Source organism: Musa acuminata, chromosome BXJ3-8 (genome assembly GCF_036884655.1).
Source record: "Musa acuminata AAA Group cultivar baxijiao chromosome BXJ3-8, Cavendish_Baxijiao_AAA, whole genome shotgun sequence".
NCBI classification, from domain to species: Eukaryota; Viridiplantae; Streptophyta; class Magnoliopsida; order Zingiberales; family Musaceae; genus Musa; species Musa acuminata.
Window position 1 is genome coordinate 38,321,831 of NC_088356.1, and position 20,848 is coordinate 38,342,678.

A 20,848-nucleotide genomic window follows, 5' to 3' on the forward strand; every position below is an offset into this window, starting at 1 on the left:
ACCTCTCGAACGATCTCGGAATCGCCATCGTCGGATCTCTCCGATGCCCACGAGGCCGACCACGTACCGGACACGGCAAGCGCGCGCCGAAACCATCGGGACTTTCTCGAACAAACTCGGAATCGCTATTGCGGCCCCATTCCGGAAAGCTCTCTCCGATCCCCACGAGACTGACTGCGTAGCGGTCACGGCGAATTCCGAGGCACAAAACCATCGCCTCGGAGGTCGACGGGAGATGTTTTGGCCGCTCGGGGCGCAAAAGGGAGTGCAACACGAGGACTTCCCTTGGGGTCACCCATCCTGGAACCATACATGTCTGATCATTGTATGTTTACGAAGAAATTTTTAGATGATGACTTCATTTACATGTTAATGACACATTTACTGTTGGCCATGATGCTGGAAAAATTGAAAAGCTTAAAGGAGAGTTTCAAGTAAGTCTTTTGGCCGCTCGGGGAGCAAAAAGGAGTGCAACACGAGAACTTCCCAGGGGGTCATCCATCCTAGTACTACTCTCGCCCAAGCACGCTTAACTTCGGAGTTCTGTTGGGATCCGGTGCTTTAGGGCTGGTATGATTGCACTCGTTTTGTGTGCGTCGTCCCTCGCCTTTGTGCACGTCGCGGACGGCGCATATCGACGACCGGAGCCCATTGCGCGCCCCGAAACCTCTCGAACGATCTCGGAATCGCCATCGTCGGATCTCTCCGATGCCCACGAGGCCGACCGCGTACCGGACACGGCAAGCGCGCGCCGAAACCATCGGGACTTTCTCGAACGAACTCGGAATCGCTATTGCGGCCCCATTCCGGAAAGCTCTCTCCGAGCCCCACGAGACTGACAGCGTAGCGGTCACGGCGAATTCCGAGGCCCAAAACCATAGCCTCGGAGGTCGACGGGAGAGGTTTTGGCCGCTCGGGGCGCAAAAGGGAGTGCAACACGAGGACTTCCCTTGGGGTCACCCATCCTGGAACCATATATGTCTGATCATTGTATGTTTACGAAGAAATTTTTAGATGATGACTTCATTTACATGTTAATGACACATTTACTGTTGGCCATGATGCTGGAAAAATTGAAAAGCTTAAAGGAGAGTTTTAAGTAAGTCTTTTGGCCGCTCGGGGCGCAAAAAGGAGTGCAACACGAGGACTTCCCAGGGGGTCACCCATCCTAGTACTACTCTCGCCCAATCACGCTTAACTTCGGAGTTCTGATGGGATCCGGTGCTTTAGTGCTGTTATGATCGCACTCGTTTTGTGTGCGTCGTCCCTCGCCTTTGTGCACGTCGCGGACGGCGCATATCGACGACCGGAGCCCATTGCGCGCCCCGAAACCTCTCGACCGATCTCGGAATCGCCATCGTCGGATCTCTTCGATGCCCACGAGGCCGACCGCGTACCGGACACGACAAGCGCGCGCCGAAACCATCGGGACATTCTCGAACGAACTCGGAATCGCTATTGCGGCCCCATTCCGGAAAGCTCTCTCCGAGCCCCACGAGACTGACTGCGTAGCGGTCACGGCGAATTCCGAGGCCCAAAACCATCGCCTCGGAGGACGACGGGAGAGGTTTTGGCCGCTCGGGGCGCAAAAGGGAGTGCAACACGAGGACTTCCCATGGGGTCACCCATCCTGGAACCATACATGTCTGATCATTGTATGTTTACGAAGAAATTTTTAGATGATGACTTCATTTACATGTTAATGACACATTTACTGTTGGCCATGATGCTGGAAAAATTGAAAAGCTTAAAGGAGAGTTTTAAGTAAGTCTTTTGGCAGCTCGGGGCGCAAAAAGGAATGCAACACGAGAACTTCCCAGGGGGTCACCCATCCTAGTACTACTCTCGCCCAAGCACGCTTAACTTCGGAGTTCTGATGGGATCCGGTACTTTAGTGCTGGTATGATCGCACTCGTTTTGTGTGCGTCGTCCCTCGCCTTTGTGCACGTCGCGGACGGCGCATATCGACGACCGGAGCCCATTGCGCGCCCCGAAACCTCTCGAACGATCTCGGAATCGCCATCGTCGGATCTCTCCGATGCCCACGAGGCCGACTGCGTACCGGAAACGGCAAGCGCGCGCCGAAACCAGCGGGACTTTCTCGAACGAACTCGGAATCACTATTGCGTCCCCATTCCGGAAAGCTCTCTCCGAGCCCCACGAGACTGACTGCGCAGCGGTCACGGCGAATTCCGAGGCCCAAAACCATCGCCTCGGAGGTCGACGGGAGAGGTTTTGGCCGCTCGGGGCGCAAAAGGGAGTGCAACACGAGGACTTCCCATGGGGTCACCCATCCTGGAACCATACATGTCTGATCATTGTATGTTTACGAAGTAATTTTTAGATGATGACTTCATTTACGTGTTAATGACACATTTACTGTTGGCCATGATGCTGGAAAAATTGAAAAGCTTAAAGGAGAGTTTCAAGCAAGTCTTATGGCCGCTCGGGGCGCAGAAAGGAGTGCAACACGAGAACTTCCCAGGGGGTCATCCATCCTAGTACTACTCTCGCCCAAGCACGCTTAACTTCGGAGTTCTGATGGGATCCGGTGCTTCAGTGCTGGTATGATCGCACTCGTTTTGTGTGCGTCGTCCCTCGCCTTTGTGCACGTTGCGGACGGCGCATATCGACGACCGGAGCCCATTACGCGCCCCGAAACCTCTCGAACGATCTCGGAATCGCCATCGTCGGATCTCTCCGATGCCCACGAGGCCGACCGCGTACCGGACACGGCAAGCGCGTGCCGAAACCATCGGGACTTTCTCGAACGAACTCGGAATCGCTATTGCGGCCCCATTCCGGAAAGCTCTCTCCGAGCCCCACGAGACTGACTGCGTAGCGGTCACGGCGAATTCCGAGGCCCAAAACCATCGCCTCGGAGGTCGACGGGAGAGGTTTTGGCCGCTCGGGGCGCAAAAGAAGTGCAACACGAGGACTTCCCTTGGGGTCACCCATCCTGGAACCATACATGTCTGATCATTGTATGTTTACGAAGAAATTTTTAGATGATGATTTCATTTACATGTTAATGACACATTTACTGTTGGCCATGATGCTGGAAAAATTGAAAAGCTTAAAGGAGAGTTTCAAGCAAGTCTTATGGCCGCTCGGGGCGCAAAAAGGAGTGCAACACGAGGACTTCCCAGGGGGTCACCCATCCTAGTACTACTCTCGCCCAAGCACGCTTAACTTCGGAGTTCTGATGGGATCCGGTGCTTTAGTGCTGGTATGATCGCACTAGTTTTGTGTGCGTCGTCCCTCGCCTTTGTGCACGTCGCGGACGGCGCATATCGACGACCGGAGCCCATTGCGCGCCCCGAAACCTCTCGAACGATCTCGGAATCGCCATCGTCGGATCTCTCCGATGCCCACGAGGCCGACTGCGTACCGGAAACGGCAAGCGCGCGCCGAAACCAGCGGGACATTCTCGAACGAACTCGGAATCACTATTGCGTCCCCATTCCGGAAAGCTCTCTCCGAGCCCCACGAGACTGACTGCGCAGCGGTCACGGCGAATTCCGAGGCCCAAAACCATCGCCTCGGAGGTCGACGGGAGAGGTTTTGGCCGCTCGGGGCGCAAAAGGGAGTGCAACACGAGGACTTCCCATGGGGTCACCCATCCTGGAACCATACATGTCTGATCATTGTATGTTTACGAAGTAATTTTTAGATGATTACTTCATTTACATGTTAATGACACATTTACTGTTGGCCATGATGCTGGAAAAATTGAAAAGCTTAAAGGAGAGTTTCAAGTAAGTCTTTTGGCCGCTCGGGGCGCAAAAAGGAGTGCAACACGAGAACTTCCCAAGGGGTCACCCATCCTAGTACTACTCTCGCCCAAGCACGCTTAACTTCGGAGTTCTGATGGGATCCGGTGCTTTAGTGCTGGTATGATCGCACTCGTTTTGTGTGCGTCGTCCCTCGCCTTTGTGCACGTTGCGGACGGCGCATATCGACGACCGGAGCCCATTACGCGCCCCGAAACCTCTCGAACGATCTCGGAATCGCCATCGTCGGATCTCTCCGATGCCCACGAGGCCGACCGCGTACCGGACACGGCAAGCGCGCGCCGAAACCATCGGGACTTTCTCGAACGAACTCGGAATCGCTATTGCGGCCCCATTCCGGAAAGCTCTCTCCGAGCCCCACGAGACTGACTGCGTAGCGGTCACGGCGAATTCCGAGGCCCAAAACCATAGCCTCGGAGGTCGACGGGAGAGGTTTTGGCCGCTCGGGGCGCAAAAGGGAGTGCAACACGAGGACTTCCCATGGGGTCACCCATCTTGGAACCATACATGTCTGATTATTGTATGTTTATGAAGAAATTTTTAGATGATGACTTCAATTACATGTTAATGACACATTTACTGTTGGCCATGATGCTGGAAAAATTGAAAAGCTTAAAGGAGAGTTTTAAGTAAGTCTTTTGGCCGCTCGGGGCACAAAAAGGAGTGCTACACGAGGACTTCCCAGGGGGTCACCCATCCTAGTACTACTCTCGCCCAAGCACGCTTAACTTCGGAGTTCTGATGGGATCCGGTGCTTTAGTGCTGGTATGATCGCACTCGTTTTGTGTGCGTCGTCCCTCGCCTTTGTGCACGTCGCGGACGGCGCATATCGACGACCGGAGCCCATTGCGCGCCCCGAAACCTCTCGAACGATCTCGGAATCGCCATCGTCGGATCTCTCCGATGCCCACGAGGCCGACCGCGTACCGGACACGGCAAGCGCGCGCCGAAACCATCGGGACTATCTCGAACGAACTCGGAATCGCTATTGCGGCCCCATTCCGGAAAGCTCTCTCCGAGCCCCACGAGACTGACTGCGTAGCGGTCACGGCGAATTCCGAGGCCCAAAACCATCGCCTCGGAGGTCGACGGGAGAGGTTTTGGCCGCTCGGGGCGCAAAAGGGAGTGCAACACGAGGACTTCCCATGGGGTCACCCATCCGGGAACCATACATGTCTGATCATTGTATGTTTACGAAGTAATTTTTAGATGATGACTTCATTTACATGTTAATGACACATTTACTGTTGGCCATGATGCTGGAAAAATTGAAAAGCTTAAAGGAAAGTTTTAAGTAAGTCTTTTGGCCGCTCGGGGCGCAAAAAGGAGTGCAACACGAGGACTTCCCAGGGGGTCACCCATCCTAGTACTACTCTCGCCCAAGCACGCTTAACTTCAGAGTTCTGATGGGATCCGGTGCTTCAGTGCTGGTATGATCGCACTCGTTTTATGTGCATCGTCCCTCGCCTTTGTGCACGTCGCGGACGGCGCATATCGACGACCGGAGCCCATTGCGCGCCCCGAAACCTCTCGAACGATCTCGGAATCGCCATCGTCGGATCTCTCCGATGCCCACGAGGCCGACCGCGTACCGGACACGGCAAGCGCGCGCCGAAACCATCGGGACTTTCTCGAACGAACTCGGAATCGCTATTGCGGCCCCATTCCGGAAAGCTCTCTCCGAGCCCCACGAGACTGATTGCGTAGCGGTCACGGCGAATTCCGAGGCCCAAAACCATCGCCTCGGAGGTCGACGGGAGAGGTTTTGGCCGCTCGGGGCGCAAAAAGGAGTGCAACACGAGGACTTCCCATGGGGTCACCCATCCTGGAACCATACACGTCTGATCATTGTATGTTTACGAAGAAATTTTTAGATGATGACTTCATTTACATGTTAATGACACATTTACTGTTGGCCATGATGCTGGAAAAATTGAAAAGCTTAAAGGAGAGTTTTAAGTAAGTCTTTTGGCCGCTCGGGGCGCAAAAAGGAGTGCAACACGAGGACTTCCCAGGGGGTCATCCATCCTAGTACTACTCTCGCCCAAGCACGCTTAACTTCGGAGTTCTGATGGGATCCGGTGCTTTAGTGCTGGTATGATCGCACTCGTTTTGTGTGCGTCGTCCCTCGCCTTTGTGCACGTCGCGGACGGCGCATATCGACGACCGGAGCCCATTGCGCGCCCCGAAACCTCTCGAACGATCTCGGAATCGCCATCGTCGGATCTCGCCGATGCCCACGAGGCCGACCGCGTACCGGACATGGCAAGCGCGCGCCGAAACCATCGGGACTTTCTCGAACGAACTCGGAATCGCTATTGCGGCCCCATTCCGGAAAGCTCTCTCCGAGCCCCACGAGACTGACTGCGTAGCGGTCACGGCGAATTCCAAGGCCCAAAACCATCGCCTCGGAGGTCGACGGGAGAGGTTTTGGCCGCTCGGGGCGCAAAAAGAAGTGCAACACGAGGACTTCCCATGGGGTCACCCATCCTGGAACCATACATGTCTGATCATTGTATGTTAACGAAGAAATTTTTAGATGATGACTTCATTTAGATGTTAATGACACATTTACTGTTGGCCATGATGCTGGAAAAATTGAAAAGCTTAAAGGAGAGTTTTAAGTAAGTCTTTTGGCCGCTCGGGGCGCAAAAAGGAGTGCAACACGAGGACTTCCCAGGGGGTCACCCATCCTAGTACTACTCTCGCCCAAGCACGCTTAACTTCGAAGTTCTGATGGGATCCAGTGCTTTAGTGCTGGTATGATCGCACTTGTTTTGTGTGCGTCGTCCCTCGCCTTTGTGCATGTCGCGGACGGCGCATATCGACGACCGGAGCCCATTGCGCGCCCCGAAACCTCTCGAACGATCTCGGAATCGCCATCGTCGGATCTCTCCGATGCCCACGAGGCCGACCGCGTACCGGACACGGCAAGCGCGCGCCGAAACCATCGGGACTTTCTCGAACGAACTCGGAATCGCTATTGCGGCCCCATTCCGGAAAGCTCTCTCCGAGCCCCACGAGACTGACAGCGTAGCGGTCACGGCGAATTCCGAGGCCCAAATCCATCGCCTCGGAGGTCGACGGGAGAGGTTTTGGCCGCTCGGGGCGCAAAAAGGAGTGCAACACGAGGACTTCCCATGGGGTCACCCATCCTGGAACCATACATGTCTGATCATTGTATGTTTACGAAGAAATTTTTAGATGATGACTTCATTTACATGTTAATGACACATTTACTGTTGGCCATGATGCTGGAATAATTGAAAAGCTTAAAGGAGAGTTTTAAGTAAGTCTTTTGGCCGCTCGGGGCGCAAAAAGGAGTGCAACACGAGGACTTCCCAGGGGGTCACCCATCCTAGTACTACTCTCGCCCAAGCACGCTTAACTTCGGAGTTCTGATGGGATCCGGTGCTTTAGTGCTGGTATGATCGCACTCGTTTTGTGTGCGTCGTCCCTCGCCTTTGTGCACGTCGCGGACGGCGCATATCGACGACCGGAGCCCATTGCGCGCCCCGAAACCTCTCGAACGATCTCGGAATCGCCATCGTCGGATCTCTCCGATGCCCACGAGGCCGACCGCGTACCGGACACGGCAAGCGCGCGCCGAAACCATCGGGACATTCTCGAACGAACTCGGAATCGCTATTGCGGCCCCATTCCGGAAAGCTCTCTCCGAGCCCCACGAGACTGACTGCGTAGCGGTCACGGCGAATTCCGAGGCCCAAAACCATCGCCTCGGAGGTCGACGGGAGAGGTTTTGGCCGCTCGGGGCGCAAAAAGGAGTGCAACACGAGGACTTCCCATGGGGTCACCCATCCTGGAACCATACATGTCTGATCATTGTATGTTTACGAAGAAATTTTTAGATGATGACTTCATTTACATGTTAATGACACATTTACTGTTGGCCATGATGCTGGAAAAATTGAAAAGCTTAAAGGAGAGTTTTAAGTAAGTCTTTTGGCCGCTCGGGGCGCAAAAAGGAGTGCAACACGAGGACTTCCCAGGGGGTCACCCATCCTAGTACTACTCTCGCCCAAGCACGCTTAACTTCGGAGTTCTGATGGGATCCGGTGCTTTAGTGCTGGTATGATCGCACTCGTTTTGTGTGCGTCGTCCCTCGCCTTTGTGCACGTCGCGGACGGCGCATATCGACGACCGGAGCCCATTGCGCGCCCCGAAACCTCTCGAACGATCTCGGAATCGCCATCGTCGGATCTCGCCGATGCCCACGAGGCCGACCGCGTACCGGACATGGCAAGCGCGCGCCGAAACCATCGGGACTTTCTCGAACGAACTCGGAATCGCTATTGCGGCCCCATTCCGGAAAGCTCTCTCCGAGCCCCACGAGACTGACTGCGTAGCGGTCACGGCGAATTCCAAGGCCCAAAACCATCGCCTCGGAGGTCGACGGGAGAGGTTTTGGCCGCTCGGGGCGCAAAAAGAAGTGCAACACGAGGACTTCCCATGGGGTCACCCATCCTGGAATCATACATGTCTGATCATTGTATGTTAACGAAGAAATTTTTAGATGATGACTTCATTTACATGTTAATGACACATTTACTGTTGGCCATGATGCTGGAAAAATTGAAAAGCTTAAAGGAGAGTTTTAAGTAAGTCTTTTGGCCGCTCGGGGCGCAAAAAGGAGTGCAACACGAGGACTTCCCAGGGGGTCACCCATCCTAGTACTACTCTCGCCCAAGCACGCTTAACTTCGAAGTTCTGATGGGATCCGGTGCTTTAGTGCTGGTATGATCGCACTCGTTTTGTGTGCGTCGTCCCTCGCCTTTGTGCATGTCGCGGACGGCGCATATCGACGATCGGAGCCCATTGCGCGCCCCGAAACCTCTCGAACGATCTCGGAATCGCCATCGTCGGATCTCTCCGATGCCCACGAGGCCGACCGCGTACCGGACACGGCAAGCGCGCGCCGAAACCATCGGGACTTTCTCGAACGAACTCGGAATCGCTATTGCGGCCCCATTCCGGAAAGCTCTCTCCGAGCCCCACGAGACTGACAGCATAGCGGTCACGGCGAATTCCGAGGCCCAAATCCATCGCCTCGGAGGTCGACGGGAGAGGTTTTGGCCGCTCGGGGCGCAAAAAGGAGTGCAACACGAGGACTTCCCATGGGGTCACCCATCCTGGAACCATACATGTCTGATCATTGTATGTTTACGAAGAAATTTTTAGATGATGACTTCATTTACATGTTAATGACACATTTACTGTTGGCCATGATGCTGGAATAATTGAAAAGCTTAAAGGAGAGTTTTAAGTAAGTCTTTTGGCCGCTCGGGGCGCAAAAAGGAGTGCAACACGAGGACTTCCCAGGGGGTCACCCATCCTAGTACTACTCTCGCCCAAGCACGCTTAACTTCGGAGTTCTGATGGGATCCGGTGCTTTAGTGCTGGTATGATCGCACTCGTTTTGTGTGCGTCGTCCCTCGCCTTTGTGCACGTCGCGGACGGCGCATATCGACGACCGGAGCCCATTGCGCGCCCCGAAACCTCTCGAACGATCTCGGAATCGCCATCGTCGGATCTCTCCGATGCCCACGAGGCCGACCGCGTACCGGACACGGCAAGCGCGCGCCGAAACCATCGGGACATTCTCGAACGAACTCGGAATCGCTATTGCGGCCCCATTCCGGAAAGCTCTCTCCGAGCCCCACGAGACTGACTGCGTAGCGGTCACGGCGAATTCCGAGGCCCAAAACCATCGCCTCGGAGGTCGACGGGAGAGGTTTTGGCCGCTCGGGGCGCAAAAAGGAGTGCAACACGAGGACTTCCCATGGGGTCACCCATCCTGGAACCATACATGTCTGATCATTGTATGTTAACGAAGAAATTTTTAGATGATGACTTCATTTACATGTTAATGACACATTTACTGTTGGCCATGATGCTAGAAAAATTGAAAAGCTTAAAGGAGAGTTTTAAGTAAGTCTTTTGGCCGCTCGGGGCGCAAAAAGGAGTGCAACACGAGGACTTCCCAGGGGGTCACCCATCCTAGTACTACTCTCGCCCAAACACGCTTAACTTCGAAGTTCTGATGGGATCCGGTGCTTTAGTGCTGGTATGATCGCACTCGTTTTGTGTGCGTCGTCCCTCGCCTTTGTGCATGTCGCGGACGGCGCATATCGACGACCGGAGCCCATTGCGCGCCCCGAAACCTCTCGAACGATCTCGGAATCGCCATCGTCGGATCTCTCCGATGCCCACGAGGCCGACCGCGTACCGGACACGGCAAGCGCGCGCCGAAACCATCGGGACTTTCTCGAACGAACTCGGAATCGCTATTGCGGCCCCATTCCGGAAAGCTCTCTCCGAGCCCCACGAGACTGACAGCATAGCGGTCACGGCGAATTCCGAGGCCCAAATCCATCGCCTCGGAGGTCGACGGGAGAGGTTTTGGCCGCTCGGGGCGCAAAAAGGAGTGCAACACGAGGACTTCCCATGGGGTCACCCATCCTGGAACCATACATGTCTGATCATTGTATGTTTACGAAGAAATTTTTAGATGATGACTTCATTTACATGTTAATGACACATTTACTGTTGGCCATGATGCTGGAAAAATTGAAAAGCTTAAAGTAGAGTTTTAAGTAAGTCTTTTGGCCGCTCGGGGCGCAAAAAGGAGTGCAACACGAGGACTTCCCAGGGGGTCACCCATCCTAGTACTACTCTCGCCCAAGCACGCTTAACTTCGGAGTTCTGATGGGATCCGGTGCTTTAGTGCTGGTATGATCGCACTCATTTTGTGTGCGTCGTCCCTCGCCTTTGTGCACGTCGCGGACGGCGCATATCGACGACCGGAGCCCATTGCGCGCCCCGAAACCTCTCGAACGATCTCGGAATCGCCATCGTCGGATCTCGCCGATGCCCACGAGGCCGACCGCGTACCGGACATGGCAAGCGCGCGCCGAAACCATCGGGACTTTCTCGAACGAACTCGGAATCGCTATTGCGGCCCCATTCCGGAAAGCTCTCTCCGAGCCCCACGAGACTGACTGCGTAGCGGTCACGGCGAATTCCGAGGCCCAAAACCATCGCCTCGGAGGTCGACGGGAGAGGTTTTGGCCGCTCGGGGCGCAAAAAGAAGTGCAACACGAGGACTTCCCATGGGGTCACCCATCCTGGAACCATACATGTCTGATCATTGTATGTTTACGAAGAAATTTTTAGATGATGACTTCATTTACATGTTAATGACACATTTACTGTTGGCCATGATGCTGGAAAAATTGAAAAGCTTAAAGGAGAGTTTTAAGTAAGTCTTTTGGCCGCTCGGGGCGCAAAAAGGAGTGCAACACGAGGACTTCCCAGGGGGTCACCCATCCTAGTACTACTCTCGCCCAAGCACGCTTAACTTCGAAGTTCTGATGGGTTCCGGTGCTTTAGTGCTGGTATGATCACACTCGTTTTGTGTGCGTCGTCCCTCGGCTTTGTGCATGTCGCGGACGGCGCATATCGACGACCGGAGCCCATTGCGCGCCCCGAAACCTCTCGAACGATCTCGGAATCGCCATCGTCGGATCTCTCCGATGCCCACGAGGCCGACCGCGTACCGGACACGGCAAGCGCGCGCCGAAACCATCGGGACTTTCTCGAACGAACTCGGAATCACTATTGCGGCCCCATTCCGGAAAGCTCTCTCCGAGCCCCACGAGACTGACTGCGTAGCGGTCACGGCTAATTCCGAGGCCCAAAACCATCGCCTCGGAGGTCGACGGGAGAGGTTTTGGCCGCTCGGGGCGCAAAAAGGAGTGCAACACGAGGACTTTCCATGGGGTCACCCATCCTGGAACCATACATGTCTGATCATTGTATGTTTACGAAGAAATTTTTAGATGATGACTTCATTTACATGTTAATGACACATTTACTGTTGGCCATGATGCTGGAATAATTGAAAAGCTTAAAGGAGAGTTTTAAGTAAGTCTTTTGGCCGCTCGGGGCGCAAAAAGGAGTGCAACACGAGGACTTCCCAGGGGGTCACCCATCCTAGTACTACTCTCGCCCAAGCACGCTTAACTTCGGAGTTCTGATGGGATCCGGTGCTTTAGTGTTGGTATGATCGCACTCGTTTTGTGTGCGTCGTCCCTCGCCTTTGTGCACGTCGCGGACGGCGCATATCGACGACCGGAGCCCATTGCGCGCCCCGAAACCTCTCGAACGATCTCGGAATCGCCATCGTCGGATCTCTCCGATGCCCACGAGGCCGACCGCGTACCGGACACGGCAAGCGCGCGCCGAAACCATCGGGACTTTCTCGAACGAACTCGGAATCGCTATTGCGGCCCCATTCCGGAAAGCTCTCTCCGAGCCCCACGAGACTGACTGCGTAGCGGTCACGGCGAATTCCGAGGCCCAAAACCATCGCCTCGGAGGTCGACGGGAGAGGTTTTGGCCGCTCGGGGCGCAAAAAGGAGTGCAACACGAGGACTTCCCATGGGGTCACCCATCCTGGAACCATACATGTCTGATCATTGTATGTTTACGAAGAAATTTTTAGATGATGACTTCATTTACATGTTAATGACACATTTACTGTTGGCCATGATGCTGGAAAAATTGAAAAGCTTAAAGGAGAGTTTTAAGTAAGTCTTTTGGCCGCTCGGGGCGCAAAAAGGAGTGCAACACGAGGACTTCCCAGGGGGTCACCCATCCTAGTACTACTCTCGCCCAAGCACGCTTAACTTCGGAGTTCTGATGGGATCCGGTGCTTTAGTGCTGTTATGATCACACTCGTTTTGTGTGCGTCGTCCCTCGCCTTTGTGCACGTCGCGGACGGCGCATATCGACGACCGGAGCCCATTGCGCGCCCCGAAACCTCTCGAACGATCTCGGAATCGCCCTCGTCGGATCTCTCCGATGCCCACGAGGCCGACCGCGTACCGGACACGGCAAGCGCACGCCGAAACCATCGGGACTTTCTCGAACGAACTCGGAATCGCTATTGCGGCCCCATTCCGGAAAGCTCTCTCCGAGCCCCACGAGACTGACTGCGTAGCGGTCACGGCGAATTCCGAGGCCCAAAACCATCGCCTCGGAGGTCGACGGGAGTGGTTTTGGCCGCTCGGGGCGCAAAAAGGAGTGCAACACGAGGACTTCCCATGGGGTCACCCATCCTGGAACCATACATGTCTGATCATTGTATGTTTACGAAGAAATTTTTAGATGATGACTTCATTTACATGTTAATGACACATTTACTGTTGGCCATGATGCTGGAAAAATTGAAAAGCTTAAAGGAAAGTTTTAAGTAAGTCTTTTGGCCGCTCGGGACGCAAAAAGGAGTGCAACACGAGGACTTCCCAGGGGGTCACCCATCCTGGAACCATACATGTCTGATCATTGTATGTTTACGAAGAAATTTTTAGATGATGACTTCATTTACATGTTAATGACACATTTACTGTTGGCCATGATGCTGGAAAAATTGAAAAGCTTAAAGGAAAGTTTTAAGTAAGTCTTTTGGCCGCTCGGGGCGCAAAAAGGAGTGCAACACGAGGACTTCCAAGGGGGTCACCCATCCTAGTACTACTCTCGCCCAAGCACGCTTAACTTCGGAGTTCTGATGGGATCCGGTGCTTTAGTGCTGGTATGATCGCACTCGTTTTGTGTGCGTCGTCCCTCGCCTTTGTGCACGTCGCGGACGACGCATTTCGACGACCGGAGCCCATTGCGCGCCCCGAAACCTCTCGAACGATCTCGGAATCGCCATCGTCGGATCTCTCCGATGCCCACGAGGCCGACCGCGTACCGGACACGGCAAGCGCGCGCCGAAACCATCGGGACTTTCTCGAACGAACTCGGAATCGCTATTGCGGCCCCATTCCGGAAAGCTCTCTCCGAGCCCCACGAGACTGACTGCGTAGCGGTCATGGCGAATTCCGAGGCCCAAAACCATCGCCTCGGAGGTCGACGGGAGAGGTTTTGGCCACTCGGGGCGCAAAAAGGAGTGCAACACGAGGACTTCCCATGGGGTCACCCATCCTGGAACCATACATGTCTGATCATTGTATGTTTACGAAGAAATTTTTAGATGATGACTTCATTTACATGTTAATGACACATTTACTGTTGGCCATGATGCTGGAAAAATTGAAAAGCTTAAAGGAGAGTTTTAAGTAAGTCTTTTGGCTGCTCGGGGCGCAAAAAGGAGTGCAACACGAGGACTTCCCAGGGGGTCACCCATCCTAGTACTACTCTCGCCCAAGCACGCTTAACTTCAGAGTTCTAATGGGATCCGGTGCTTTAGTGCTGGTATGATCGCACTCATTTTGTGTGCGTCGTCCCTCGCCTTTGTGCACGTCGCGGACGGCGCATATCGACGACCGGAGCCCATTGCGCGCCCCGAAACCTCTCGAACGATGCCCACGAGGCCGACCGCGTACCGGACACGGCAAGCGCGCGCCGAAACCATCGGGACTTTCTCGAACGAACTCGGAATCGCTATTGCGGCCCCATTCCGGAAAGCTCTCTCCGAGCCCCACGAGACTGACTGCGTAGCGGTCACGGCGAATTCCGAGGCCCAAAACCATCGCCTCGGAGGTCGACGGGAGAGGTTTTGGCTGCTCGGGGCGCAAAAAGGAGTGCAACACGAGGACTTCCCATGGGGTCACCCATCCTGGAACCATACATGTCTGATCATTGTATGTTTACGAAGAAATTTTTAGATGATGACTTCATTTACATGTTAATGACACATTTACTGTTGGCCACGATGCTGGAAAAATTGAAAAGCATAAAGGAGAGTTTTAAGTAAGTCTTTTGGCCGCTCGGGGCGCAAAAAGGAGTGCAACACGAGGACTTCCCAGGGGGTCACCCATCCTAGTACTACTCTCGCCCAAGCACGCTTAACTTCGGAGTTCTGATGGGATCCGGTGCTTTAGTGCTGGTATGATCGCACTGGATTTGTGTGCGTCGTCGCTCGCCTTTGTGCACGTCGCGGACGGCGCATATCGACGACCGGAGCCCATTGCGCGCCCCGAAACCTCTCGAACGATCTCGGAATCGCCATCGTCGGATCTCTCCGATGCCCACGAGGCCGACCGCGTACCGGACACGGCAAGAGCGCGCCGAAACCATCGGGACTTTCTCGAACGAACTCGGAATCGCTATTGCGGCCCCATTCCGGAAAGCTCTCTCCGAGCCCCACGAGACTGACTGCGTAGCGGTCACGGCGAATTCTGAGGCCCAAAACCATCGCCTCGGAGGTCGACGGGAGAGGTTTTGGCCGCTCGGGGCGCAAAAAGGAGTGCAACACGAGGACTTCCCATGGGGTCACCCATCCTGGAACCATACATGTCTGATCATTGTATGTTTACGAAGAAATTTTTAGATGATGACTTCATTTATATGTTAATGACACATTTACTGTTGGCCACGATGCTGGAAAAATTGAAAAGCATAAAGGAGAGTTTTAAGTAAGTCTTTTGGCCGCTCGGGGCGCAAAAAGGAGTGCAACACGAGGACTTCCCAGGGGGTCACCCATCCTAGTACTACTCTCGCCCAAGCACGCTTAACTTCGGAGTTCTGATGGGATCCGGTGCTTTAGTGCTGGTATGATCGCACTGGATTTGTGTGCGTCGTCCCTCGCCTTTGTGCACGTCGCGGACGGCGCATATCGACGACCGGAGCCCATTGCGCGCCCCGAAACCTCTCGAACGATCTCGGAATCGCCATCGTCGGATCTCTCCGATGCCCACGAGGCCGACCGCGTACCGGACACGGCAAGCGCGCGCCGAAACCATCGGGACTTTCTCGAACGAACTCGGAATCGCTATTGCGGCCCCATTCCGGAAAGCTCTCTCCGAGCCCCACGAGACTGACTGCGTAGCGGTCACGGCGAATTCCGAGGCCCAAAACCATCGCCTCGGAGGTCGACGGGAGAGGTTTTGGCCGCTCGGGGCGCAAAAAGGAGTGCAACACGAGGACTTCCCATGGGGTCACCCATCCTGGAACCATACATGTCTGATCATTGTATGTTTACGAAGAAATTTTTAGATGATGACTTCATTTACATGTTAATGACACATTTACTGTTGGCCATGATGCTGGAAAAATTGAAAAGCATAAAGGAGAGTTTTAAGTAAGTCTTTTGGCCGCTCGGGGCGCAAAAAGGAGTGCAACACGAGGACTTCCCAGGGGGTCACCCATCCTAGTACTACTCTCGCCCAAGCACGCTTAACTTCGGAGTTCTGATGGGATCCGGTGCTTTAGTGCTGGTATGATCGCACTGGATTTGTGTGCGTCGTCCCTCGCCTTTGTGCACGTCGCGGACGGCGCATATCGACGACCGGAGCCCATTGCGCGCCCCGAAACCTCTCGAACGATGCCCACGAGGCCGACCGCGTACCGGACACGGCAAGCGCGCGCCGAAACCATCGGGACTTTCTCGAACGAACTCGGAATCGCTATTGCGGCCCCATTCCGGAAAGCTCTCTCCGAGCCCCACGAGACTGACTGCGTAGCGGTCATGGCGAATTCCGAGGCCCAAAACCATCGCCTCGGAGGTCGACGGGAGAGGTTTTGGCCACTCGGGGCGCAAAAAGGAGTGCAACACGAGGACTTCCCATGGGGTCACCCATCCTGGAACCATACATGTCTGATCATTGTATGTTTACGAAGAAATTTTTAGATGATGACTTCATTTACATGTTAATGACACATTTACTGTTGGCCATGATGCTGGAAAAATTGAAAAGCATAAAGGAGAGTTTTAAGTAAGTCTTTTGGCCGCTCGGGGCGCAAAAAGGAGTGCAACACGAGGACTTCCCAGGGGGTCACCCATCCTAGTACTACTCTCGCCCAAGCACGCTTAACTTCGGAGTTCTGATGGGATCCGGTGCTTTAGTGCTGGTATGATCGCACTGGATTTGTGTGCGTCGTCCCTCGCCTTTGTGCACGTCGCGGACGGCGCATATCGACGACCGGAGCCCATTGCGCGCCCCGAAACCTCTCGAACGATCTCGGAATCGCCATCGTCGGATCTCTCCGATGCCCACGAGGCCGACCGCGTACCGGACACGGCAAGCGCGCGCCGAAACCATCGGGACTTTCTCGAACGAACTCGGAATCGCTATTGCGGCCCCATTCCGGAAAGCTCTCTCCGAGCCCCACGAGACTGACTGCGTAGCGGTCACGGCGAATTCCGAGGCCCAAAACCATCGCCTCGGAGGTCGACGGGAGAGGTTTTGGCCGCTCGGGGCGCAAAAAGGAGTGCAACACGAGGACTTCCCATGGGGTCACCCATCCTGGAACCATACATGTCTGATCATTGTATGTTTACGAAGAAATTTTTAGATGATGACTTCATTTACATGTTAATGACACATTTACTTTTGGCCATGATGCTGGAAAAATTGAAAAGCATAAAGGAGAGTTTTAAGTAAGTCTTTTGGCCGCTCGGGGCGCAAAAAGGAGTGCAACACGAGGACTTCCCAGGGGGTCACCCATCCTAGTACTACTCTCGCCCAAGCACGCTTAACTTCGGAGTTCTGATGGGATCCGGTGCTTTAGTGCTGGTATGATCGCACTGGATTTGTGTGCGTCGTCCCTCGCCTTTGTGCACGTCGCGGACGGCGCATATCGACGACCGGAGCCCATTGCGCGCCCCGAAACCTCTCGAACGATCTCGGAATCGCCATCGTCGGATCTCTCCGATGCCCACGAGGCCGACCGCGTACCGGACACGGCAAGAGCGCGCCGAAACCATCGGGACTTTCTCGAACGAACTCGGAATCGCTATTGCGGCCCCATTCCGGAAAGCTCTCTCCGAGCCCCACTAGACTGACTGCGTAGCGGTCACGGCGAATTCCGAGGCCCAAAACCATCGCCTCGGAGGTCGACGAGAGAGGTTTTGGCCGCTCGGGGCGCAAAAAGGAGTGCAACACGAGGACTTCCCATGGGGTCACCCATCCTGGAACCATACATGTCTGATCATTGTATGTTTACGAAGAAATTTTTAGATGATGACTTCATTTACATGTTAATGACACATTTACTGTTGGCCATGATGCTGGAAAAATTGAAAAGCATAAAGGAGAGTTTTAAGTAAGTCTTTTGGCCGCTCGGGGCGCAAAAAGGAGTGCAACACGAGGACTTCCCAGGGGGTCACCCATCCTTGTACTACTCTCGCCCAAGCACGCTTAACCTCGGAGTTCTGATGGGATCCGGTGCTTTAGTGCTGGTATGATCGCACTGGATTTATGTGCGTCGTCCCTCGCCTTTGTGCACGTCGCGGACGGCGTATATCGACGACCGGAGCCCATTGCGCGCCCCGAAACCTCTCGAACGATCTCGGAATCGCCATCGTCGGATCTCTCCGATGCCCACGAGGCCGACCGCGTACCGGACACGGCAAGAGCGCGCCGAAACCATCGGGACTTTCTCGAACGAACTCGTAATCGCTATTGCGGCCCCATTCCGGAAAGCTCTCTCCGAGCCCCACGAGACTGACTGCGTAGCGGTCACGGCGAATTCCGAGGCCCAAAACCATCGCCTCGGAGGTCGACGGGAGAGGTTTTGGCTGCTCGGGGCGCAAAAAGGAGTGCAACACGAGGACTTCCCATGGGGTCACCCATCCTGGAACCATACATGTCTGATCATTGTATGTTTACGAAGAAATTTTTAGATGATGACTTCATTTACATGTTAATGACACATTTACTGTTGGCCATGATGCTGGAAAAATTGAAAAGCATAAAGGAGAGTTTTAAGTAAGTCTTTTGGCCGCTCGGGGCGCAAAAAGGAGTGCAACACGAGGACTTCCCAGGGGGTCACCCATCCTAGTACTACTCTCGCCCAAGCAGGCTTAACTTCGGAGTTCTGATGGGATCCGGTGCTTTAGTGTTGGTATGATCGCACTCGCTTTGTGTGCGTCGTCCCTCGCCTTTGTGCACGTCGCGGACGGCGCATATCGACGACCGGAGCCCATTGCGCGCCCCGAAACCTCTCGAACGATCTCGGAATCGCCATCGTCGGATCTCTCCGATGCCCACGAGGCCGACCGCGTACCGGACACGGCAAGCGCGCGCCGAAACCATCGGGACTTTCTCGAACGAACTCGGAATCGCTATTGCGGCCCCATTCCGGAAAGCTCTCTCCGAGCCCCACGAGACTGACTGCGTAGCGGTCACGGCGAATTCCGAGGCCCAAAACCATCGCCCCGGAGGTCGACGGGAGAGGTTTTGGCCGCTCGGGGCACAAAAAGGAGTGCAACACGAGGACTTCCCATGGGGTCACCCATCCTGGAACCATACATGTCTGATCATTGTATGTTTACGAAGAAATTTTTAGATGATGACTTCATTTACATGTTAATGACACATTTACTGTTGGCCATGATGCTGGAAAAATTGAAAAGCATAAAGGAGAGTTTTAAGTAAGTCTTTTGGCCGCTCGGGGCGCAAAAAGGAGTGCAACACGAGGACTTCCCAGGGGGTCACCCATCCTAGTACTACTCTCGCCCAAGCAGGCTTAACTTCGGAGTTCTGATGGGATCCGGTGCTTTAGTGCTGGTATGATCGCACTCGCTTTGTGTGAGTCGTCCCTCGCCTTTGTGCACGTCGCGGACGGCGCATATCGACGACCGGAGCCCATTGCGCGCCCCGAAACCTCTCGAACGATCTCGGAATCGCCATCGTCGGATCTCTCCGATGCCCACGAGGCCGACCGCGTACCGGACACGGCAAGCGCGCGCCGAAACCATCGGGACTTTCTCGAACGAACTCGGAATCGCTATTGCGGCCCCATTCCGGAAAGCTCTCTCCGAGCCCCACGAGACTGACTGCGTAGCGGTCACGGCGAATTCCGAGGCCCAAAACCATCGCCCCGGAGGTCGACGGGAGAGGTTTTGGCCGCTCGGGGCACAAAAAGGAGTGCAACACGAGGACTTCCCATGGGGTCACCCATCCTGGAACCATACATGTCTGATCATTGTATGTTTACGAAGAAATTTTTAGATGATGACTTCATTTACATGTTAATGACACATTTACTGTTGGCCATGATGCTGGAAAAATTGAAAAGCATAAAGGAGAGTTTTAAGTAAGTCTTTTGGCCGCTCGGGGCGCAAAAAGGAGTGCAACACGAGGACTTCCCAGGGGGACACCCATCCTAGTACTACTCTCGCCCAAGCACGCTTAACTTCGGAGTTCTGATGGGATCCGGTGCTTTAGTGCTGGTATGATCGCACTGGATTTGTGTGCGTCGTCGCTCGCCTTTGTGCACGTCGCGGACGGCGCATATCGACGACCGGAGCCCATTGCGCGCCCCGAAACCTCTCGAACGATCTCGGAATCGCCATCGTCGGATCTCTCCGATGCCGACGAGGCCGACCGCGTACCGGACACGGTAAGAGCGCGCCGAAACCATCGGGACTTTCTCGAACGAACTCGGAATCGCTATTGCGGCCCCATTCCGGAAAGCTCTCTCCGAGCCCCACGAGACTGACTGCGTAGCGGTCACGGCGAAGTCTGAGGCCCAAAACCATCGCCTCGGAGGTCGACGGGAGAGGTTTTGGCCGCTCGGGGCGCAAAAAGGAGTGCAACACGAGGACTTCCCATGGGGTCACCCATCCTGGAACCATACATGTCTGATCATTGTATGTTTACGAAGAAATTTTTAGATGATGACTTCATTTACATGTTAATGACACATTTACTGTTGGCCACGATGCTGGAAAAATTGAAAAGCATAAAGGAGAGTTTTAAGTAAGTCTTCTGGCCGCTCGGGGCGCAAAAAGGAGTGCAACACGAGGACTTCCCAGGGGGTCACCCATCCTAGTACTACTCTCGCCCAAGCACGCTTAACTTCGGAGTTCTGATGGGATCCGGTGCTTTAGTGCTGGTATGATCGCACTGGATTTGTGTGCGTCGTCCCTCGCCTTTGTGCACGTCGCGGACGGCGCATATCGACGACCGGAGCCCATTGCACGCCCCGAAACCTCTCGAACGATCTCGGAATCACCATCGTCGGATCTCTCCGATGCCCACGAGGCCGACCGCGTACCGGACACGGCAAGCGCGCGCCGAAAC

General features: G+C 54.6%; 31 non-coding genes across 31 annotated transcripts; all 31 read right to left on the bottom strand.

The window, feature by feature from the left end:
* Positions 1-465: 465 nt before the first annotated feature.
* Positions 466-584, bottom strand: LOC135647435 (5S ribosomal RNA). Its single transcript, XR_010500173.1, has one exon. It is a non-coding gene; the product is annotated as a 5S ribosomal RNA (ribosomal RNA).
* A 546-nt stretch (positions 585-1,130) lies between these two features.
* LOC135647466 (5S ribosomal RNA) lies at positions 1,131-1,249 on the bottom strand. The gene has a single exon (XR_010500203.1). It is a non-coding gene; the product is annotated as a 5S ribosomal RNA (ribosomal RNA).
* Positions 1,250-1,795: 546 nt separating this feature from the next.
* On the bottom strand, positions 1,796-1,914 carry LOC135646295 (5S ribosomal RNA). The gene has a single exon (XR_010499052.1). It is a non-coding gene; the product is annotated as a 5S ribosomal RNA (ribosomal RNA).
* Positions 1,915-2,460: 546 nt separating this feature from the next.
* On the bottom strand, positions 2,461-2,579 carry LOC135648175 (5S ribosomal RNA). Its single transcript, XR_010500864.1, has one exon. It is a non-coding gene; the product is annotated as a 5S ribosomal RNA (ribosomal RNA).
* A 545-nt stretch (positions 2,580-3,124) lies between these two features.
* On the bottom strand, positions 3,125-3,243 carry LOC135646277 (5S ribosomal RNA). The gene has a single exon (XR_010499035.1). It is a non-coding gene; the product is annotated as a 5S ribosomal RNA (ribosomal RNA).
* Positions 3,244-3,789: 546 nt separating this feature from the next.
* Positions 3,790-3,908, bottom strand: LOC135648029 (5S ribosomal RNA). Its single transcript, XR_010500723.1, has one exon. It is a non-coding gene; the product is annotated as a 5S ribosomal RNA (ribosomal RNA).
* Positions 3,909-4,454: 546 nt separating this feature from the next.
* On the bottom strand, positions 4,455-4,573 carry LOC135646459 (5S ribosomal RNA). Its single transcript, XR_010499209.1, has one exon. It is a non-coding gene; the product is annotated as a 5S ribosomal RNA (ribosomal RNA).
* A 546-nt stretch (positions 4,574-5,119) lies between these two features.
* LOC135646291 (5S ribosomal RNA) lies at positions 5,120-5,238 on the bottom strand. Its single transcript, XR_010499048.1, has one exon. It is a non-coding gene; the product is annotated as a 5S ribosomal RNA (ribosomal RNA).
* A 546-nt stretch (positions 5,239-5,784) lies between these two features.
* On the bottom strand, positions 5,785-5,903 carry LOC135646303 (5S ribosomal RNA). The gene has a single exon (XR_010499060.1). It is a non-coding gene; the product is annotated as a 5S ribosomal RNA (ribosomal RNA).
* Positions 5,904-6,449: 546 nt separating this feature from the next.
* On the bottom strand, positions 6,450-6,568 carry LOC135647289 (5S ribosomal RNA). The gene has a single exon (XR_010500030.1). It is a non-coding gene; the product is annotated as a 5S ribosomal RNA (ribosomal RNA).
* Positions 6,569-7,114: 546 nt separating this feature from the next.
* LOC135648137 (5S ribosomal RNA) lies at positions 7,115-7,233 on the bottom strand. Its single transcript, XR_010500827.1, has one exon. It is a non-coding gene; the product is annotated as a 5S ribosomal RNA (ribosomal RNA).
* Positions 7,234-7,779: 546 nt separating this feature from the next.
* On the bottom strand, positions 7,780-7,898 carry LOC135648148 (5S ribosomal RNA). The gene has a single exon (XR_010500838.1). It is a non-coding gene; the product is annotated as a 5S ribosomal RNA (ribosomal RNA).
* A 546-nt stretch (positions 7,899-8,444) lies between these two features.
* Positions 8,445-8,563, bottom strand: LOC135646386 (5S ribosomal RNA). Its single transcript, XR_010499139.1, has one exon. It is a non-coding gene; the product is annotated as a 5S ribosomal RNA (ribosomal RNA).
* Positions 8,564-9,109: 546 nt separating this feature from the next.
* On the bottom strand, positions 9,110-9,228 carry LOC135648159 (5S ribosomal RNA). Its single transcript, XR_010500849.1, has one exon. It is a non-coding gene; the product is annotated as a 5S ribosomal RNA (ribosomal RNA).
* Positions 9,229-9,774: 546 nt separating this feature from the next.
* Positions 9,775-9,893, bottom strand: LOC135647126 (5S ribosomal RNA). Its single transcript, XR_010499869.1, has one exon. It is a non-coding gene; the product is annotated as a 5S ribosomal RNA (ribosomal RNA).
* A 546-nt stretch (positions 9,894-10,439) lies between these two features.
* LOC135648171 (5S ribosomal RNA) lies at positions 10,440-10,558 on the bottom strand. Its single transcript, XR_010500860.1, has one exon. It is a non-coding gene; the product is annotated as a 5S ribosomal RNA (ribosomal RNA).
* Positions 10,559-11,104: 546 nt separating this feature from the next.
* Positions 11,105-11,223, bottom strand: LOC135647265 (5S ribosomal RNA). The gene has a single exon (XR_010500006.1). It is a non-coding gene; the product is annotated as a 5S ribosomal RNA (ribosomal RNA).
* A 546-nt stretch (positions 11,224-11,769) lies between these two features.
* On the bottom strand, positions 11,770-11,888 carry LOC135646552 (5S ribosomal RNA). Its single transcript, XR_010499299.1, has one exon. It is a non-coding gene; the product is annotated as a 5S ribosomal RNA (ribosomal RNA).
* A 546-nt stretch (positions 11,889-12,434) lies between these two features.
* LOC135647192 (5S ribosomal RNA) lies at positions 12,435-12,553 on the bottom strand. The gene has a single exon (XR_010499933.1). It is a non-coding gene; the product is annotated as a 5S ribosomal RNA (ribosomal RNA).
* Positions 12,554-13,302: 749 nt separating this feature from the next.
* On the bottom strand, positions 13,303-13,421 carry LOC135646299 (5S ribosomal RNA). The gene has a single exon (XR_010499056.1). It is a non-coding gene; the product is annotated as a 5S ribosomal RNA (ribosomal RNA).
* A 546-nt stretch (positions 13,422-13,967) lies between these two features.
* Positions 13,968-14,086, bottom strand: LOC135646424 (5S ribosomal RNA). Its single transcript, XR_010499176.1, has one exon. It is a non-coding gene; the product is annotated as a 5S ribosomal RNA (ribosomal RNA).
* A 515-nt stretch (positions 14,087-14,601) lies between these two features.
* Positions 14,602-14,720, bottom strand: LOC135646430 (5S ribosomal RNA). Its single transcript, XR_010499181.1, has one exon. It is a non-coding gene; the product is annotated as a 5S ribosomal RNA (ribosomal RNA).
* A 546-nt stretch (positions 14,721-15,266) lies between these two features.
* On the bottom strand, positions 15,267-15,385 carry LOC135646431 (5S ribosomal RNA). The gene has a single exon (XR_010499182.1). It is a non-coding gene; the product is annotated as a 5S ribosomal RNA (ribosomal RNA).
* A 546-nt stretch (positions 15,386-15,931) lies between these two features.
* Positions 15,932-16,050, bottom strand: LOC135646432 (5S ribosomal RNA). Its single transcript, XR_010499183.1, has one exon. It is a non-coding gene; the product is annotated as a 5S ribosomal RNA (ribosomal RNA).
* Positions 16,051-16,565: 515 nt separating this feature from the next.
* On the bottom strand, positions 16,566-16,684 carry LOC135646433 (5S ribosomal RNA). The gene has a single exon (XR_010499184.1). It is a non-coding gene; the product is annotated as a 5S ribosomal RNA (ribosomal RNA).
* A 546-nt stretch (positions 16,685-17,230) lies between these two features.
* LOC135646434 (5S ribosomal RNA) lies at positions 17,231-17,349 on the bottom strand. The gene has a single exon (XR_010499185.1). It is a non-coding gene; the product is annotated as a 5S ribosomal RNA (ribosomal RNA).
* A 546-nt stretch (positions 17,350-17,895) lies between these two features.
* Positions 17,896-18,014, bottom strand: LOC135647476 (5S ribosomal RNA). The gene has a single exon (XR_010500213.1). It is a non-coding gene; the product is annotated as a 5S ribosomal RNA (ribosomal RNA).
* Positions 18,015-18,560: 546 nt separating this feature from the next.
* On the bottom strand, positions 18,561-18,679 carry LOC135647396 (5S ribosomal RNA). The gene has a single exon (XR_010500135.1). It is a non-coding gene; the product is annotated as a 5S ribosomal RNA (ribosomal RNA).
* A 546-nt stretch (positions 18,680-19,225) lies between these two features.
* On the bottom strand, positions 19,226-19,344 carry LOC135647006 (5S ribosomal RNA). Its single transcript, XR_010499753.1, has one exon. It is a non-coding gene; the product is annotated as a 5S ribosomal RNA (ribosomal RNA).
* A 546-nt stretch (positions 19,345-19,890) lies between these two features.
* On the bottom strand, positions 19,891-20,009 carry LOC135647133 (5S ribosomal RNA). The gene has a single exon (XR_010499876.1). It is a non-coding gene; the product is annotated as a 5S ribosomal RNA (ribosomal RNA).
* A 546-nt stretch (positions 20,010-20,555) lies between these two features.
* LOC135646435 (5S ribosomal RNA) lies at positions 20,556-20,674 on the bottom strand. Its single transcript, XR_010499186.1, has one exon. It is a non-coding gene; the product is annotated as a 5S ribosomal RNA (ribosomal RNA).
* Between the last annotated feature and the right edge of the window lie 174 nt (positions 20,675-20,848).